The sequence below is a fragment of the Microtus ochrogaster genome, chromosome 7, assembly GCF_000317375.1.
Source record: "Microtus ochrogaster isolate Prairie Vole_2 chromosome 7, MicOch1.0, whole genome shotgun sequence".
NCBI classification, from domain to species: Eukaryota; Metazoa; Chordata; class Mammalia; order Rodentia; family Cricetidae; genus Microtus; species Microtus ochrogaster.
Window position 1 is genome coordinate 46,357,242 of NC_022014.1, and position 14,142 is coordinate 46,371,383.

Sequence of the window (14,142 nt, forward strand, 5' to 3'; positions counted from 1 at the left end):
AAAAAAAAAAAAAAAACAAAACAAAAAAAAACAAAAAAAAAAGTGTCGAGGAGACTAGAGGATAGCTCTGTAGGTAAAGTGCAGACCTGAATCCAGAGCTCCAGAATCCACATGAAAAGTCAGACAAGGAGCACCTGTCCGCTATCCCGAGCTGAGGAGGCAGGCACTGAAGGCTGGAGTTTGCTGGATAGCCAGTCTGACCAAGTCAGCAAGCTTCAAGTTCAGTGTAAGACCTTGCCTCAAAAATTAAAAGAAAGCTACAGAGAAACCCTGCCTCAAACAACAAGAAAGAAAGAAAGAAAGAAAGAAAGAAAGAAAGAAAGAAAGAAAGAAAAGAAAAAAGAAGAAGAAGGAATAATAGAGGGAGGGAGGGAAAGAAGGAAGGAAGGAAGAGAGGGAGAAGAAGCAGAAGGAATGGGTCAGCTGTTAAGAGCACCGGCTGCCCTCCCAGAGTTTGGGTCCCAGCATCCACATGGTGGCTCACAAACATCTGTAACTCCAGCTCTAAGGGATTCAACATCCTCTTCTTGCTTCCACAGGCACTAGGCAGGCACATAGTACATGGACATTCAGGCAAAAACTCACACACATAAAATAAAATAATAAAAAATAAGAAAGGGAGAAAGGGGAAATGATTAAGGAAGACACTGACACAGCGTCACACACGTGCATAACACACACACAAAATGAGTATCAAGCATGTTTGAAATCCATGTCAAATGGTAGCACCAAGTAAAGGCGTTTGCCACCAAAGTGACTATAGAGCTGAGTGTGTACACCTGTCAGCTGTGGTGAACTCAGCCAGGCAGGTGACTTTGAGTGATGGTTTGAGCCCAGAACAATGACAGAGGCCTCGAGTGTTTAGGAGTGTTCCTGAATTCCTCCTGGCAGGGCTGTGGCACACCCCTGGTACTCCAAGGCTGACAGAGAAGGGTGGGCAAGGGACAGTCAGATACCTGGTCCCTTGCAAATTCTGGCCCAAACTAACTGCAACTATGGATGGGTGGCATTTCCCTGCAGCCCTTGCAAACTTACTCATCTTCCACAGACCTCAGCTCCCTTGTCACCTCCTCCAAGGAGCCTTCTTTCTGTGTTCAATGACTAGGCCTGTCCAACATTGTAGGCTGTCCAACACCATGGGTGCTTCTCTCCACCACTCAGGTGGCATCAGACTTCACAGATGGCTCATGGCATGTGCTCAGTCAACACTCCTTGATTGGGTGAGGGAGAGCTGAGTGGATGTTTCTCCATCTTTGGGCTGTAAACAGAGAAGAGGCTTTGGAACTGACCGTAAGTCAGAGATAAAGGTCACAGCAATGGGGCTCCACCTCACTAGGCCCTCAGTTTCAAGCACAGTAACAGAGAAGACACCAACACCTAGAAAGGCCCCACTCCAGGAGACCTCCACTCTGATGATGGAGATAGGAAGCAACTCAAGGAGTCTCCACTCGGGTACCCAGGGAAGCTGTGTGCAGAGATTCCAGCTGAGGAGGCTGCAGCTGGAGACCGTAAGAGACACTCACTAGTGATGCTACTAACTTTAAAAGCAACTAGCCAGAAACCTCAGTGGTCAGGAAGAGGAAAACAGAAAGAGGCCTGGACCTCTCACCGTTGCCAAGCCACCGTCAGTCCAGGAGGCATAAAGTAGGTTGCCGGCTCCCCAGTGGGAAGGAGCTGTGTATTTTTATAACTGGGTTTGAACACTGTCGGGTGATAAGTACATAACACTTCTGTCCCCTAGGGTGTGGCCTCAATTTATGAGCCTTATTTCTGACTGAAGGAAAGAAGCTCTGGATCTAATGACACTGATATCCAAAGATCCCTTGAGCCTCAGAATGTGGCACTAGAAAATCAGACAGACCATCAAGGTGGGTGGCCTGCACGGTAGGTGCCCAGCCAGGCTCAAGCCTAGGAACCCATGCCTTCAGGAGGGAATGTCCAGCTGTGGCTGTCTCCTGTCTTCCTTCTCCTCCACAGTTTATCTCCCCTGGATAATCTGATCTTCTCATCTAATGATCCAAGAAGCAGGCTGGCCTCATAAGGAATGAAAGGTTATGAAGAGGGGCCCTCCCCCAAGGGCACCTGGAGCACCAACAACTCCTCATCCCTTTTCCTGGGTTCCACACGTAGAGTTCATGACACTAGGGCCTTCAGAAAGTGGCTCATCTAGCCCAAGAGACAGCCTAAGGAGTGGCAGGTGACAGAGGCATTCTGAGGTGGCAGTTGGTCCATCCCACGTGGCCAAATCAGACCTGAGCACGCCATGCTGTGTAAGATAGGAGCAGTCCCATCCACTGGGCCTTCACTACCAGGTGGGTAAAGAAGAAGGTGCAAATGCCTCGGAAGGCCTCCCTTCTCAGTCCACATCCACCACTTACTGCATTTCCCAGGAACCCCTGAAGATAGGTGCGGTCACAAGCCTGAATTGCCACCAATGGTGCTCGTCATTGTCAACTTGACTGTTTAGAATCGCCTAAGAGACGTACTTCAAGTCGTTTCTGGAGAGGTTTAATTGAGAAGAGCAGACTCATTCTTAATGTGGGCAGCACCGTCCCACAGGCTGGGGTTCCTGGCTAAAGACATACATCTCTCTCTCTCTCTCTCTCTCTCTCTCTCTCTCTCTCTCTCTCTCTCTCTCTCTCTCCTTCCTGACTATGGACACAATGTGACTGGCTGCCTCACAGTCCATCCTCCATCAACAAACCCAACATGAGGGACTGTACTCTCAACCCATGAGCCAGCATAGACTCTTCCTTCCTTAGGAAGGGTGTGTGTGTGTATACATAAATGTGTGTGCATATATATGTGTATGCAGGCACATGTGGGCTATGCAGGCTTGTGGAGGTCAGAGGTCCACCCTGGATGTCATTCCTCACCTTTCAGCTTCAGGCTGGAACATCCCCTGGCCCCTAAAATCTAGCTCCTTTACCTCTCACAGCCACGGGGAGAGAAGCCCCAACACTCCGGGAGCCTGAAACTGACCTCTACACAGAAACCCTTCAAGGGGCTCTTTGTGTCCTCTGGATCTCAGATCCTCAACCTGTGACGGAGAAGTGCTGGGAGCTGCCCATGGTGCTGTCAGAACTGAATGGCACACTGTTCTGCTTGCTTTAAAAACAAGCAACAGTGGCACTTTGGTTTGCCTGCCTGCCTGTCTTTATTTTTATTTTCATCCATCCATCCATCCATCCATCCATCCATCCATCCATCCATCCATCCATCCATCCATGTCTAGACAAAGTCTCCTCACGTATCCCAGATTGGCTTCAGTTAAGGATGACCTTGAACTCCTGTTTCTCCCTTCTCTACCTCCTAGTGGCAATGTAGTAGAATTGCAGGCACATACTACCATGCCCAATTTATGTGGTGGTAATCCAGGGCTTCATTCAAGGAATCTACCAACTGAGTCACATCCCCAGCCCCACTTTGGTGGTTGTTGTTGTTTCCATAATGGAACCCCAAGTCTGGAGAATTGACTGTCACATGGCCCCAGACACCTGCCTCACTGCAGACAGTGACGACCTAAGATGGGTCTAAGGCAGTTGTCCTATCGCTCAAAGCAACTTGCAATTCTCTTACAAACAACATTGTGGGGCCTAGGAAGGAGCCCCCCACCTCGGATATGTACAGTGGAGGATGGCAAGAGTTTAGCTGAGGGGCTACCCAAAGCCACTCTGCAAACAAGCACTAGTTCAATTAAAAATCACCCAGTATTCTTAATGGGACACATCCAAGACAGAGAGGAGGCATTCTTGCATCTCTATGTTCTTCTCTCTGCAACATCCCAGAAGCAGCGGCTAGACTAACTTATGCTTTGGTCAGGGCCCAGCAGCTAATGCTAGCCAGAGAGTATTGCCAGGCAGTCCTTCACTGACAGCCATGCTCTTTCAGGGTAGCAGTCTGTTTCTGTTGCTGTGAAGAGACACCACGACCTCAGCAACTCTTATAAAAGAAAACATTTAATTGGGGTGGCTTACAGTTTCAGAGGTTTAGTCAGTTATCATCATGGTGGGGCATGGCAGCATGCAGACAGACATGGTACTAGAGAGGTATCTGAGAGTTCTACATCTTGATCCACAGGCAATAGGAAGTGAATTGTGTGTACCACATCGGGTCTCAAAGCCCACCCCCACTGTGACACACTTTCTCCAACAAGGCCACACCTACTCCAACAAAGCCGCATCTCCTAGTAGTGCCACACCCTTTGGGGGCCGTTTTCTTTCAAAGCATCACACAGTGATACCGTAGACTACCTGACCCAATACCAAGTAATTCTGCCGAGCTCAGCAGGTGGATGGGCTAATGGCCCTGCTCTCCGGGATGGTGACAATACTACTACAGAAAGTCAGAAAGGCTGCAAACTGTCCCTCATGTCAGGGATGTCAAGAGACAGCTAGCGAGGTGGACCACCTGGAAGATGGAGACGTTAGGGTCTCAGTGTGAGCAGGTACATGGCACACACACAGAGCCCAGAGTCCTCCCACTTCCCCAGAGAGGCCATCATACTTCATACACTTAGCAGACCGGCCACAGAGACACCAGCAGTTTGCAAAGCGTTGGAGGCCAGGTCAGTCAGACAGGTGCCCACAGTATCTGCCAGCACAGAAGCTCCAGGGGCCTCCTTCCTCAACCTGAAACTCATTAAGTATCCGGAGGGGTTACCAGACTCAGAGTCATTGCGAGAGACATCATTGCAGTTGCTCCTTGGTCCCATGGTTCTGAGGAATTGCTTTAGCTTTTGGCTTTTGTTTTGTTGTTGTTGTGGTGGTGGTGGTGGTGGTGGTGTGTGTGTGTGTATGTGTGTGTGTGTGTGTGGTGCATGTAAAGGCAGTACCCAGATTGGCACCATCTGTACAGACCCCTGGACTCTGTTTAATGCTGAAAACATCTCCACTCTGTGCAAAACGCCTGATCTGACCTCCCCCTGCCATTCCTCACTGTCCTCTCCCACTTCAGTTTGAGTCAAGAAATAGTTCCCTTGCCTTCACCCAAGTGACAGGCAATAGCTTTCTTCTCTGCCTGACAATGAATCAACTGACAAGCACTGTGGCAAGCCAGAGCCTAAAGGTCACCCTTAGTTCTAAATAAGCTGATTTAAGAACCATGAGTCAAATATGGGGACAAAAACCAGAAAGATAGCTCACTAGGTGAAGGTACTTGCCACCAAAGCTGAGGGTTCGAGTTCAATCTCTAGGACCCACGTGGGAGAATGAGAGGACCAACTCCTACTAGGTATCTTCTAGTTTCTATATTCATACACATGTTAATACATAAATATCATACACACACATATACACTTACATACACAAAGATAGAAATCTGGGGTGATAGCTCAGTCAATAAAATGCTTGCCTTGTAGGCTTGAGTACCTGAGTTTGATTCCCCAGAACCCGTGCTTTTGTTTTTGTTTTTGAAATCCAGTCTTGGAGGATTGTGCTTAGAATCTTATGTGGAGGATTTTGATGCATTTTCTTTCTAGGGCTTCCTGGCCATAGCTTCTCTGGTGAATTCCAGACCAATAACTGCCCCTGACAAGGTGACTGACACCTGAGGCTGATGCAAAGGATTTCCACACACACACAGCACTAGAAAACAAAAATAAATCTGAGGAAAACTGTTTTTTCTTCACAGTCTGCCTTGCAGTCAGTCACTCAGGGGACCTGGAGAACAGTCACAAGTACATGCTGTCCAAGGGCTCCGGAGCCAAGATACCAATGAGGGAAGCTATCTCTCAGCACCCATGGGGAACGAAGTCCAGGACACCTCCACAGATACCTAAATCTATGGATACTCAGGTTCCTTCTACAGAACAGCGCAATGTTTGTACATAGCCTCTGTTCATCCTCTGGGTACCTGACATCAGTCTGGATGACTTACAATGCCTAACACAATGTAAACGCGGTGCACGGAGCTGTCACACCGTCCCGCGTGGGGAATACTGACAAGACAGGCTCTGCCACAAGTTCAGTGCAGGTGCATTTTCCCCCCAGGAATTTACAAGCTGTGGTTGATTAAATCCATAGATGCAGAACCCACAGACTAATAAGGGGAAGGCTAGGGATGTAGTTCAACAGGTATAGTGCTTGCCCAGCATACGTGAAGGTCCTGGCATGGTGGCCCATACCCACAACCCCAGCACCTGGGAGGAAGAGAAAGGATGATCAGAAGTTCAAATCCATCCTCAGCTACCTTGTGAGTTTGAGGCCAGCCTGAGCTGTATGATACCCTGACTCGATAAATTAATTAACTAATTAATTAAAAAGCAGACTGTATACACTACGTTCACTTTGTCTCTGTTGGAAAAAACAAGAGGTGAACCAAGAAGCAAGGAAGAATGGGGAGCCAGACACATGGGAAGTGGCATGTTCCTTACCTTGACAGCATTTGCAAAGTTACAAGCTGGCAGGGGAGTGTGGTGGTTTGAATGAAAATGGCCCCCACAGGCACATGTGGAATGGCACAAATAGGAGCTGTGGCCTTGTTGGAGTGGGTGTGGCCTTGATGGAGTGGGTGTGGCCTTGATGGAGTGGGTGTGGCCTTGATGGAGTGGGTGTGGCCTGTTAGAGGAATTATGTCACTGTGAGTGGGCTTCAAGGTTTCAGAAGCTCAAGCCAGGACCAGTGGCTTGCTCTCTATTCCTGCTGCCAGCCGATCTAGATGATGAACTCTCAGCTGCCTCTCCAGCACTATGTCTGCCTGTGTGCAGCTGCGCTTCCCACTATGATGATAATGAACCAAACCTCTGGACTGTAAGCCAGCTCCAATTAAATGTTTTCCTTTGTAAGAGTTGCCATGGCATGGTGTCTCTTCATGATAATAGAACCCTAAGACAAGGAGAGAAGGCAGAACAGGAATGGTCAAGATCACCGGTTTTCAGAACAAGACCTCAGCCAGTTTCTTGCTTCACCCCTTCTAACTCTATAATATCAGGTAAGCTCCCTAGTCTCTTTGAGCCTCCATCTCACCCTATATAAAATGGAGGTATCCATGTCCCTGCCTCCTGGGGAGGCTGAGAAATCAAATGAGATCATTCACTTTGAGGATGTAGCCCAGTGCCTAGCCCTGGTGGTGGTGGCTATGGAGCAATCACAGAGCCCTTCCTTCAAGGTCACAGTCCAAGAGGCAGGAGGTCACTGAATGTGACACATGGGAGCAGAGCTGGGTTTGGGGGACATTTATGAGCTGCTATGACAAAGGGTTTGGTCTGAAGGAAGCAGCATAGAGGTCGGTATCCAGGAGAAAGTGACATTGCTCCCGAATGAGGGGCAGGGTGATGATGCTGGGGGGGGGGGGGCAGGAAGGAGAAGGAGAGGGATGAGAGTCTCAGGGAGGAACACAGCCTCAGCATGCATTAAATGGGCAGGGGTGGCAACGGGCTCATTAAAAACCCAGGACACACCTGTAATCCTAGAACATGGCGGGGACAGGGATGTGGGGGGGATCCAGAGTTCAGAGTCATCCTTGGATACATTATAAATTCAAGGTCAATGTGGGTCACATGAAATCCTTTCTCAAAATAAGTAAGTGAATAAATAAATCTCTGCCTTTTGGCTCCTGCACTCTGGTGGACCAGACAACAACAAACAAGGTTCAAGAGCAAAGCAGTGTTTTAAAATGAAAATGAAAGAAAAGGGCCGGCAAGACGGCTCAGCAGGGAAAGATGATTGCCACCAACCCTGACTACCCCAGTTTAATCCCTGGGTCCCATACTATAGAAGGTGAAAACCAACTCTAGCAAGTTGGCCTCTGACCTACACAAGCACACGCACGCACACGCACACACACACACACACACACACACAAATAAATAAATAAATAATAAATTTTTAAAGGAACAGAAAGAAACCAGTGAATGAGAATGAGTGGCCACATCTGAGTAAATCTGTGGTCAAATCAATTTAGAGTAAAGGAGAAGAAGGGACAGGAAATGAAGGTAGGCTGGGGCCTGGGCTGCTGTGGAATAAATAAGGCTGTGGTTAAAGTAGGGAACCATGTGTCCCACTGGCTGAACCTCCACGGCTCCCCAGGGGTCCCCCAGATTCATGCTTACATCCCCATTTGAGCTATGGAGGTCATCCCAGCTGGCCTAGAACTGGTCTGGGCTGTGTTACTGGCCTCGTGGGTGGATCTGTACACTGTACACAGCAGGGGCCTCGGCACAGCGGGGAGCTTCGCTGGTAAATAGGATTGCTTCACAATTACAGGTCTGAGCCATTTCTGGCAATCTGTACCAGCTCAAGAGCATCATTTATTGATAACAGGGAGATGGATGATTGGCAGCTGGCCTTAGAGAGGCCTTCAAAAGACAGCACCATCAAACAGGCTGGTGCTACCGCGAGAATTCACCTCTGGCCGACACAGTCTAAGAAGCCCTTGCTTGCCAAGACTCCCGGTCAGAACTCCTATCCAAGAGTCCCACATGTGTGCCGCTGACCCAGGACAGAAAGTACAGGAAAATGGCTTTTCCCACAGGGACACCTCTCGGTTCAGAGCAGTCTTTCCGGACCATGCTGCAGTGACAGTTCCTTTGTGGAATGCTGCTGCTGTGTCGCAGCCTGTCACACAAAATCAATAAGTTTGGAAGCATCAGTGCACAGGTCTTGCGGATCTTCAGTCACCACGCCCTGGCTAACAGCTGCGGTGGGTGTGAGCTCAGCCCTCTTCCTGCCTCTGGATCACAATGAGAGTTTCTCTGCTACTTTAAATTACAGGCTTGGATTAGGCCACACGACAACCCCACTCTGTGTGTGTGTGTGTGTGTGTGTGTGTGTGTGTGTGTGTGTGTGTGTGTGTGTGCGCGTGTATGTATGTATACACTCTGGGGAACCAAACCCAGGGCCTCACGCATGCTAGGCAAACATTCTACCACTGAGCTACATCCCCAGGTCCCACTGCAGTCGCTTTCAATTTTGCCTCTCACTCTGGACTCCAGAATCAGGCCCTGCTGATGAGACAAGGCCAGCAAAGCTCCCAAGAGCTTCCAACCTGTAGGGGGAATAAAAAGTTCTCTGAATTAAAAACCTGTGGCCATGGAAACTGAAATTTAAAAATCCGACTTTTCTAAGCAAATTGAAGCTTATGCAATTAAGCAAATGAATGGCTAACGAAATGATTATAAAGCACTTTGCAGAAAGCCCATGTAAATGAAGGCAGAAGATAATGAGACATGGCAATGGTCTCCCTCTTATCACTTGTGATTGGGAGGGTGCTGCTCTAAGTCCTCCTGCAGGGACACCAGGCATCAGTATTCAAAGACATGTCAGTGTCTCGACAGCTCCAAAGTTGAACCCTTTGGGAGAAACTGGAGGTCTTCACCACAGGGTGTGAGGTTTGCCTGTAAGACTAGATATCCGTCTTATCTCATTGGTCAGGCAATCAGCCTGGCTTCACATAGGACAACTGGGGGAGCCTCAGGCAAGGGTCCCTCGAAGACCCTCTTCCCCAACAAAGCAACCTGCAGCCAGATGGACTTTAAACTTCTGATGCTTGAGAGTACCTGCACGTGCCCCAGATAGCTGGGAACAAGGACTCCGCGACGCCTATGTCCATCACAAAGATGGCAAAGCAGACATCACTGTGAGCTGCTGGGTGGAAGGAGCAAAAGAGATAGAGCTGTCCTCCATCGGCTTTAACCAAAGAAAACTTCTCATGGGGAGAGGGACTCAAGGCAGCAGCAGCTGAGCACCTCAGAAGGAGACTCTGGGGACAGGTATGCTAGGAGCAGAAGCTTCATGGGAGCAGGTGAGCACTGCCCTACTTTTACTGCTTGTTTCAAAGCATGAAGTTCCCATGGCTGAAATCAACAAGCCTCCTGTACATGCCTCCATCTCCCTTCTCCACAGTTCTACCATGGAAATCCAGATCTACCATGTAACATGGTCTCTAGCTCCTCATGGGCCAGGACCACAGACCATCCATCAGCTCAAAAGAAACTTCTAGAACTCCCTCCATCCTATTTCCTTCTACCCCAGAGCCATCTGTGCCTGAGGGTACCTCCAGGAGCAAACAGTCATTCCATAGACTGATGCTCCACCAAGCATGCCTCCCCTGTCTTCCACCATTAAATTCTCCCACTGTGCTCAGCCACAGATGGGACCTCTAGGTCACATTCCCTCCCTAAGGCTTGGATACCACTGCAGCAGGGGGAACAGAAAGATTGCAAGAGCCAGAGGTCAAGAAGGACCAGGGTGAAAACGTGTCTCCTGGACACGACAGGACCACTCTCATGTGCTTATGATGCATGAACTCCCAGCACCTCAGGTCGCTGCACAAGACCTGCAGCAGATCAAGCCAGTCAGTGTTTCTAGCACGGAAAGGGTGCTCATGAGACCCCGGCCCTAACTGAGGTGCCATGAACAGTTTGTGGTTTCTGGGGGAGGGAGACCCAGTTTTCTTTAAGGGTGTAGGTCTTGATAAGCTGACCATGCTCCAGTGGATGGCTCCACACCCAGGAAGAAATATACAGACACCACAAACTGGAGTCAATGGGCTAATTGTTTACAAATATATATACATATATTAAAATGTTAAATATGTATTTGTTTAAATATATGTATTTTTTAAAGAGGACATGAGTTGTGGGGAGTAAGGAGGTGGGGGTAAACCTGGGAGAAGTTAAGGGACAAGCTGAAGTGAAGCTGAGGAAAATACATATATGAAATTCTCGGAGAATAAAAATATTTTAGAGATTTTTTTCCCCCACTGTAGCTACAACTTACCAATAAATAAACTGTAATGTGTGGGTGGCACTTGGGATATAGCTCAGTGCATGAGAGCATTTCCAGCAAGCTCCTCAGCCCACTAAGCCATCTCGTCAGCCCCACTTTGGGAAGGGTTAGACTTTGGGTTGGTCCTACAAAGAGAAGCCCCGGTGAACACCATGTCAGACTTGGACAAAGCCCTGCCAACTCTGGCCTCCATGCCATCCTGATCTCCATGCCATCCTGGTCACGCTGGAGTGAGCACTAATGCAGTCAACCACCAGACAAGGGAACTGAGGCTGACGGAGATGAACATGACCAAGTCTTGGTTCCAAGCTGGTCTTAGACACTCCAATCTTGCAATCTTGAATGGACTTTGGATAAGATGAGCTTGGGATTTTTCTGGAGCTTTGTGGTGGCAAGTCAGCCCCAGTTCCCTTCCCTAAGCACTGCACAACTCAGTTCTGTCTGACCTCCATAGCCCACCAGGAGCCCAAGCTCATGAGCACCACACCACAGGGTCTTCTAGGCTTTAGTAGTCTACATAGGAGTTCGTTAAATTTGATAGGGCTTTGTCTTGCTAATAAATCAGTAGTGTATGGAACTAGGATGTCGGTCCTACTGCTCAGCCAGTAGAGTTCTTGCCTACCGTGCACAAAGCCCTGGGTTCCCATGCCACCACCACATAAAGCCAGTTTAGTAGCACATGCCTACAATCCCAGAACTGAGAAGCTGAGTCATCCTTGGATACCATAAGGCCAGTGTGAGCTACATTAATCCCTACCTCAAAAAAATAAATAAATAAATAAATAAATAATGTAAATGACCATAACTGTCAGACAAAAATTTTTTTAATCTTATTTATTTTCTTAATGTATGAGTGCTTTGTATGTACACCTGCAGGCCAGAAGAGGGCATCGGAGCCTATTATAGGTGGTTGTGAGTCACCATGTGGATGCTGAGAATTGAACTCAGGACCACCAAAAGAGCAGCCAGTGTGTTCCTAACCCCTGAGCCATCTTTCCAGGCCCCAGGGAACATTTATGAATTGCTTGTTATATGCCAGCTACTAAGGAAGAAATGATTCATAAGGCAAAGAATTATCAACTCTAGGGAAGGATATATTGGACATCGAATACAACTTTTTAAAGATACCACATTAAAAATATTTTATTACATTTATTTGCGTGTGCCCATGTGTGTACATGTGCAGGCACATGCGTGTCTATGCTAGCGCACAAGTGTGGAAATTAGAAGACAACTTAGGAGAATCAGTTCTCCCTTTCCACCATGTGAGACCCTGGTATCGAACTCGAGACATGAGGCTTAGGGCAATCTCTGTTACTCGCTGAGCCACCTTAGAGGCCAGAGCGCAACTTCTTTAATGTCTTTAAACTGACCAGACACCATTATGGTGTCACATGCATGAGCAACTGTGTTAGCCCCTGGGCTCCTCTAGCAGGGAGGAGGCTGAATTCAATCAGGTACTGGGATGGTGGACCCAGTACCTGGGTCCCTTCTCCATCTGTCCTTTAGCTTCTGCCCTTTGAGAGGGGTCCGGGAGCCTTTTCTTGCTGCCAGAAGCTGGGCACAGGGCCCAGAACACTCTCAGCCGGCCCCAGCCCAGTGCCCTTGAGTGGCCCCTCCTTCCCATGCTCTGCTGGAGATAACCCTGGTACCCAGCTAACCATGGAAAGCACTTAAGAGACGTAAGTGCCCATGATTGGGGCCCATAAATTACCAGGGCCGAGCCCTGAGTGCTGTAATGAGTCAATTGTGCAGCTTCTCCATAACGAACAATTATCTCCTTGGCCCTGCGGCCGCCCACTCTCACCCCGAAGAGTGCAGAAGCCACTGACCGAGGTCACTGGGCTCTTTGGAAGGTTGCGGGTGACAATCAAAGGCAGCACTGGGTCCCTGATCAGATGCTGACTGAAAAGACTGTAAGGCACGTTTGGGGATGTTTGACAAGGGATTAGTGTCAGGAAACTCTTATGTACGATCATGGCATTACGGTTGTATATGAGTGTTTCTCTTATTTTCACAGGTGCAGACTGAAATAGGGATAAAATAGTGTGATGTCTGCAATATAGTCTTTTTTTTAGTTTATGAGTATATATGTATTTATCATGTAGATGGGGGATGTATATCACAACACTTATGTGAAGGCCAGAAGATGACTTACGAAAGTTCTCTCTGTCCACCCAGGGATTAGAACTCAGTTCGTCTGCCTTGACAGTAGGTACCTTTAACCACTGAGCCTCTCACCAGTCCTATGCAATGTGTGCTTAAATAATTTGGGAAATGCCAGCCAGTAGTGGTGTATCTCTGAGTTCAAAGTCAGCCTGGTCTACAGAGTGAGTTTTAGGACAGTCAGGGTTACACAGAGAAACCCTATCTTGAAAACCCAAATAAATAAGGAAAAATCTAAAAAATGTCATAAGACTCCTTATTCTGTTACTATAAAAACTTTGGGGGGCTGGAGAGATGGCTCAGTGGTTAAGAGCATTGCCTGCTCTTCCAAAGGTCCTGAGTTCAATTCCCAGCAACCACATGGTGGCTCACAACCATCTGTAACGAGGTCTGGTGCCCTCTTCTGGCCTGCAGACATACACACAGACAGAACATTGTATACATAATAAATAAATAAATATTAAAAAAAAAAACTTTGTCAAACTGCTTCAACATTGAAACATGGAATCTGGGGAGACCAGAATCTGTCTTCTGTCAGTGTTGTATGTATTGCGTGGAACTTTTGAAGGAGGAGAATCAGCCCAGATGTCATTTTAGGCTCTCTGGCGGCAGGGAGGAACAACTTCTGGGAACTGAACCTCGAACCTCCATTCAGAAGCATATTTATTGATTGTACACAAACCTTGTGTTTGGGGTACAACAAGTTCCTCATACCAAAGCCCCTTCGATCTATTCTATATGTTCTCTGAAGGAAACCATCACAGCCTGCAACCTTGGTCCTCATTGTGTAGTGTTTGCAGTACCCAATAATGCAAGACCTCCAAGTGAGCCTCAATAGTCCTATGACTAAAGCCATGCAGTGGATGGAGAAGCCTTTCAGAAAAACAACTCTATAAATCATAGACAACTATCACTGTTCTCTGCTATGATTTTTCCAAGGTCTAGGTACCTCCAGCAAACACTATTACATCTACTGTTGCTTAGATACAGTGAGAAACAATTACTTCATTCTAATGTTTACCCTAGATACAGTAACTCTACTAGATTCCCACTACAGACTTACCAGGCCATGATCACTGGTATTTGGCCCCATTTTACGTTACCCCCTTTCACATGAGAATTGTGTCTTTGTGCTGTCATTAGGAAACACTGTTACCCTCTCTGACACAAGAACTGTGTGTGTCTTTGTGCTGACATTAGGAAACACTGTTAGGACCCTCTCTGACACAAGAACTGTGTGTGTCTTTGT